This window comes from Hoplias malabaricus, chromosome 16, assembly GCF_029633855.1.
Source record: "Hoplias malabaricus isolate fHopMal1 chromosome 16, fHopMal1.hap1, whole genome shotgun sequence".
NCBI classification, from domain to species: domain Eukaryota; kingdom Metazoa; phylum Chordata; class Actinopteri; order Characiformes; family Erythrinidae; genus Hoplias; species Hoplias malabaricus.
In genome coordinates this window covers 11,067,359-11,073,499 of record NC_089815.1, presented here as the reverse complement: position 1 = coordinate 11,073,499, position 6,141 = coordinate 11,067,359, and the positions used below count along the sequence as shown (strand labels likewise).

General features: G+C 39.5%; 1 long non-coding RNA gene across 1 annotated transcript; it reads right to left on the bottom strand.

Annotated features, from left to right (window-relative positions):
• Nucleotides 1–2,161: 2,161 nt before the first annotated feature.
• LOC136671665 (uncharacterized) lies at nucleotides 2,162–5,767 on the bottom strand. The gene is made up of 3 exons (XR_010795734.1): nucleotides 5,688–5,767; nucleotides 2,294–2,338; nucleotides 2,162–2,181 (listed from the first exon to the last, which is right to left on the bottom strand). It is a non-coding gene; the product is annotated as an uncharacterized lncRNA (long non-coding RNA).
• Nucleotides 5,768–6,141: the final 374 nt, after the last annotated feature.

The window sequence follows — 6,141 nt, the reverse complement described above, 5'->3', positions numbered from 1 at the left end:
GTGGGAGCCTAGGACGTACTCTTCCCAACCATATTCATCTATGAAATTATGTCATTTTCTCCACTGAACCTTATTCACGCCATTAAACCGCCATTATACTGACACCAAGTGGCCAGGCTGTATGGGAAACACAGCTTCTCCCACATAGGGTACCCACTGAGCATAAACTGGTTCATTCAGGGGCTAGAAAGCAATTAGATTCTTCATCTAATTTAAAGGCTAAGCACCACTTAATGGACCTCCATGAATATTTCACATTACTTTAGTTACTGACATATATAAGTATGAATTAAAATGAAAATAGTATGCTTAATTTGCTTTAAAACTGACAATTTTATTAAATTGACGGAAAAACCCGAGCTCGCTACGGAAATTCTTGAACGCAAGCGTGTGACGTCACTGGTGGACTACAGCTGAACAACGGCGCGGTAAAAACGGCGCGGTAAAAACACCGATATGACAGTATCTAGCTAGCTAAATAACAAACATTATTCATGACAATAGCCTAGCAATAAGCTAATCTCAAATTTAGAGGTACCGTTATTCTTGTAAATGTGATCGAAGTCGAACTTGAATTCATTCGACACTATAAACCTCCGTAATGCAACTACGTAGCCTAGTAGTGAGCCACCAGGTTTAGCAAGTCAAGCTAACGTTAACTAACACCAACTAAAACAGGCGAAGTGTCGTTACCCTGTTTACCTCCATGTTACAGAGGCTCCTGAACACCTGTCGTTCGTTTCCTTACATGCCCATATTGTTGGAAAAGCGCCAGTGAAATGAGCTACAGATAACGGAGTGAGCGGGTGGTCCTTTCCAAAGTGCCCGTTTAAAGTTGACAAATTTAATCCTTTTTCTGGATATTTTGGCATCTTTGGGCCATTTGTGCACAGATGTCCCACTGTACACTGAATGATTGCAGCCAAAAACAACACACCTTTTCATCATTTTGCATTAAATTAAGTGCAGCTTCTAGAGTTGTTGTCCACCATCTACGTCACAGGCAAGACGCCTATTAGAGTTTCCGAACACTGTTGGGGGGTGGACCAACGGTCTTTAAAACCTTATTCCTTGAATTAGTAAGAAATAACATGTTTTCTTACTATCAATAAACACAAGTTAGGAACTCAAATTCCACTGTATTTATTTGTTTGACTCTTTCATATAGCTGGTGCTTAGCCTTTAAGTTACACTTTACAGAAAACATAACCCCAAAAATAATAAAAAAAACACTTGCAGAAATATTGTTTGCTACATTGTGGTGGTAAAAATGACTACTTCCTTTAATGTAACACTGACAGGAACGGACAGGAACTCACAGTCATTGGGGTCACTTGGGCGTATTTCTATCATTTAACAGAAAAACTACTTTTGACTGTTTCTGATATATAAGAATATGAATATGAAAAAGATGAGCAGCTAGCATCAGTGAATGTAAGCCAAAGGATTTTTCTCTGAAAACAATTATGCTGAGTGTTTATCTGGAGAGCTTGTAATTTCCCCTCACCCCTGCAGCTTGAAGGCCAGCCAGCAGCTTCTTGGCTTCTGGAACTGAGCATGTAATAGAAACACACTTTTAAAAATACACCATTAAATGCATCATCAGCAATACATATCTCTTCCCCTGACGTATCCCTCCATCAGGTCTGGTAAACAGATTTTTTTTTAAATCACCAATAGTTTGAAGAATTTATACTGAAAGATTAAAACAACAATATATTTTGAAAAGTATAACATTTCAGTTTAATTAGAAATTCCAAAATAATTTAGTATTTTAGATGTAAATAATGTCTTTCAATGAATATTGATTTGAAATGGTGTCTTGTATGTATGCTAGGGGTTGACTACTTGTTGACTAGTTATTCTGAAAACTCTACTTGTAATTTACATAGCAGTTAGCACAGGGTGTGTCATTTTTAGATGTTTATGCATTGCAGGATTATTTAGCACTTTTGTGTAGTACTTAAGCATAGCTTTACACATTGTGTAGCTGACTGCAGAATTGGATTAATCTCTTCTGAAGTATTGCCAGGATACCCAAAGTAGTTTCGTGATAGAGCTGCTGTCATGCAGTTGCGTGCATCCTTGCTACATTTGTTCCTCCTTCTGACTTGTCAGCAGCTCACCACTGAGGCAACTAGTGGATGCCTTAGTCAACAAGTCGATTAGTCTGTGAAAGCCCTAATATATAAAGAATAGGGATAGCATTTACAATGTAAAACCAGTACATTTCTTTGTGTCATTGAAGTTTAGTAATGTAATGTTGATAATAGATAAACTAATTAATCCGTACTCTGTAATTACTTCAGGAGAAGATTGTGGTCCAAATCCAGAGCACCTGGAAGAAACCCATGCAGACACAGGGAGTCAGTGATCTGAGGCCCAAGATATGGGAGGCCGTCTAGGGCAAATACTCTGAAACACTTGCGCACTACATTGAAACATTTGCACAGTACACTGAAACACTTGCACAACACACCGAAACACTTGCGCACTACATTGAGACACTTGCGCACACTACACTGAAACACTTGCACACACTACACTGAAACACTTGCGCGCACTACACTGAAACACTTGCGCGCACTACATTGAAACACTTGCAAGCACTACATTGAAACACTTGCGCACACTACACTGAAACACTTGCACACGCTACACTGAAACACTTGCACACACTACACTGAAACACGTGCACAGTATATACTGAAACATTTTCACTACACTTCACATACACTCGTATATATATTAAACATGACGTGTGTGTGTGTGTGTGTGAGAGAGAGAGAGAGAAGATGTACTCAGCTGTGGGGCACAGGGTACAATCTTTTATGACTAATTCCTGTGCTCTGTGTCTTTTCAAAGATGAACAAACATTTGTTCTTATTATTTTTATTAGTCTTTTCATATTTGATCAGCCATTGCGTATTTCTGGTAACAGTGAGGATATCGGTAATTTTTTGCGTGATGTCCTGCGTTGTGTGGAATCCATACAAGATGACCCGCTACACAGACACTACACTGAACTGGAGCACCACACAAGAACCATTCAGTCCATCATACGTGTAGTTGGGCGCAGAGAAGGGCCTGTGCTGAGAGAAATCATTTTACAACAATCTCCGGGCCAAAGACATCAAGGCAACAATATTCTCATAATTCCTCCAACAACTTCCAGTGGCACGTCCGGTCGTCCACGGTATGATTTAACAGCAGACCAGATTATCCACTGCCTAAATCTGGGATTTCATTGGCAAAGAATCGCTTCCATTATTGGAATTGATCGACAAGTGTGCAAGTGTTTCCGTGTAGCCTGCGCAAGTGATTTAGTGTGTAGTGTGCAATTGTCTCAGTGTAGTATGCGCAAGTGTTTCAGTGTGTCATGTGCAAGTGTTTCAGTGTAGTGTGTGCAAGTGTTTCAGTGTAGTGTGTGCAAGTGTTTCAGTGTGTAGTGTGCAAGTGTTTCAATGTAGTGTGCGCAAGTGTTTCAGTGTATTTGCCATAGACGGCCTCCCATAAAAGTATTTGCCCTAGACGGCCTCCCATATTAAAACGTTAAATTTTAAGTGTAATACAAATATTTGGGTGCTTTTTTGGTCTTTATTTATCTAACATGGGCCTACATGTGTCTTTGGTTTGCAAAGAGAAGTACATCAAACAAACACTTATCTCATGCATAAGACAAGATATTTCTAACAATTTCATGTAATGACATGATTGCCCCATGACATCATGTTTATCTTAATGTCTGAACTGTAGAGAACTACATTTAGAAACTGTAATGTGAACTTGTGTTTATGATATTGCTTTACTTTTACACAATCATCTGTTAAGGAGTGAGCTATAATCTTATTAAATAAAGCTGCAAGTAAGGGTTCTCTGGAGCAATGCAATGAAAGAACAACAATTGGTTCTCTAAACAACCATGCACAGATGGGTCTTAAAGAATGAGTTTTGTAAATGGTGTGTTAATGTGGAGAAGAACATCTTGTAAGGAAATTTTATTTTATTTTTTTTTTCAATGTGTTTTGAGTACAACCACAGTAAGGCTGAAAAAATGACAAAGCCGGGAGAACATGGAGAAGCCCATAAAGAAATCATCACCAGAACCAGCAAAATGCATTCGACTGCTAGACTCCACCTGGAGACTGTGTACAAAAACACTCACAAGCTTCACACATTCTCAGTCAAAAAGAAACCCTCATCCAAACTAAGCTGATCAATGCTACATCACATTCTGGAGCTGCCAAACAGCACTGAGAGCAACAGGAAAGGCCAAGGCCTAACCAAAGCTATAATATGAGAGAGAAAGAGACAGAGAGAGAGGCAGAGAATGAGTAAGAATGAGAGCTTATGACAGAGGTAACAGACAGTATGTAAAAATAAGCTTGAAAGAGAGAGCGAATGAAAGAGTATGTGAAAATGTGTGAGACAGAGAGATAAAATGAGAGAATGAGAGCGAATGAGAGTTTGTGAAATTATATGTGAAAGAAAGCGAGAGAGAGAAATAGAAGGATAGAAAGCCAGACGGCCTTCATCAATTGGCTGTATGTGATTGTTGTATGTGTTTGTGTTGAACTGCTGACAGAAAGACCACACACACACACAGAGAGAGAGAGAGAGAGAGAAAAACACATCAACTTTAGAGGGCTTCCACAGGGGGATTTTCCCCTGCTCTGTGCTGGTCTCTCAGGTTCTGTTGCCTGGATCAATCCTCAATTGGTGCCTTGATGTTGTTTTAAAGTAGACCAGAGCATTTTCACCTATCACTGTACAAAATCTCGAGCTGTACTGACATCTGAAAACCAACAAATCCACACAGAAAACCGCCAGAAATGGATGAACAAAATCCTAAGAATAGCTTTCTTTTAAGAAAAATATTTGAATAAGCAAATGTCCACAAACTTTTGGCCATGTAGTGAAACAGGGCATGTAATTTATGGCTATTTACATAGCGCCATTAAAGGCAAGGTAGACACTCCTGGGGCTCTACAGTTAACAACAAAACAAAATAAAACAAAATGTCCCCTTCTTGTTTGTGTTCATTCAGAAGCTCTGCATCTTTTTAAGGTGGAATGGTATGTTTGAGTAAGAAGCCCACTCTAGCTTGTTCATCTTTGAAGTATAACTTGACTGCTTAACTTTTTATTCACTCTTTGAAACACCACAGAAACTCTTTTGCAACTTCAGTTTTTTAGTTTTGTAGCACTTTCTGTGTGTATTTATTTTTAGTTAGCGGTCTTCTGAATTTGGAGTCAGTTCCTCCTCAAGTAATGTAACTGTTACAGAAATGATAAGTCAATGTTACCCACACATCGAAGGAATAGAGTATCAACATCAATTGCAGTGCCATTCCTGAGCAGAGGGAGAGAGTGCCTGGGTCATTTCAAACTGAGATATTTAGTTTGTTTCCCATTTAACCAACCAGGGATGCATACAAACACCAGACATATTTCCAGCATGTGTTCGTATTGGAGAGTGTAAATGGTAGCATTTTCTTCATGCAATTCAACCTGGTCCATCACTTCCCCTGATAACATTGCCACCTACATTGCTCTGAAGTTCTTCCATCATAGGTGATTTGGACACTTGACAGTGGTCATCATGAGAAATTTGATTGGTCTGCATTGTCTATATAGCACCATAACACATCATACAATATATGGCGTTTAACACTGCATAAAACTTACACGACTCTACTCAGCACGGCTCTTTTGCTTTTCCACTGGCCAAATCTGGTCCCTGGAACTGGGTAAGTTTTCAGTCCCAGCTTCCTCGGGGTTCCAATCATGCCGAGTATGTACTAAATGGTGACGTATAAACCCTGCAGAGCGCTGATTGGTCAGAGCCCTGTCAATCACCACGAAATGCAGCGCTCGTTCATATCCAGCACAAACCGCTGCTTGTAAAATCTCTTAAATTACAGCAGCATTCACATTTATTTTTATCGGACTCATAAAGGCAGCTCGTAACTTTACATGTATGTGTTTTGAAGTGGTTTATATGCTCCTTTGGTCGGTGGCCGACGAAAATTTCCAGTGAAAGCCGAACGTGCAACAAGTAAAACTGATCTGAGAACTGAGCGCGGAGTCGTGTTCAGTCCAAAAAACAAAAACAACACGCGAAAACATGGTGAGTAAACGG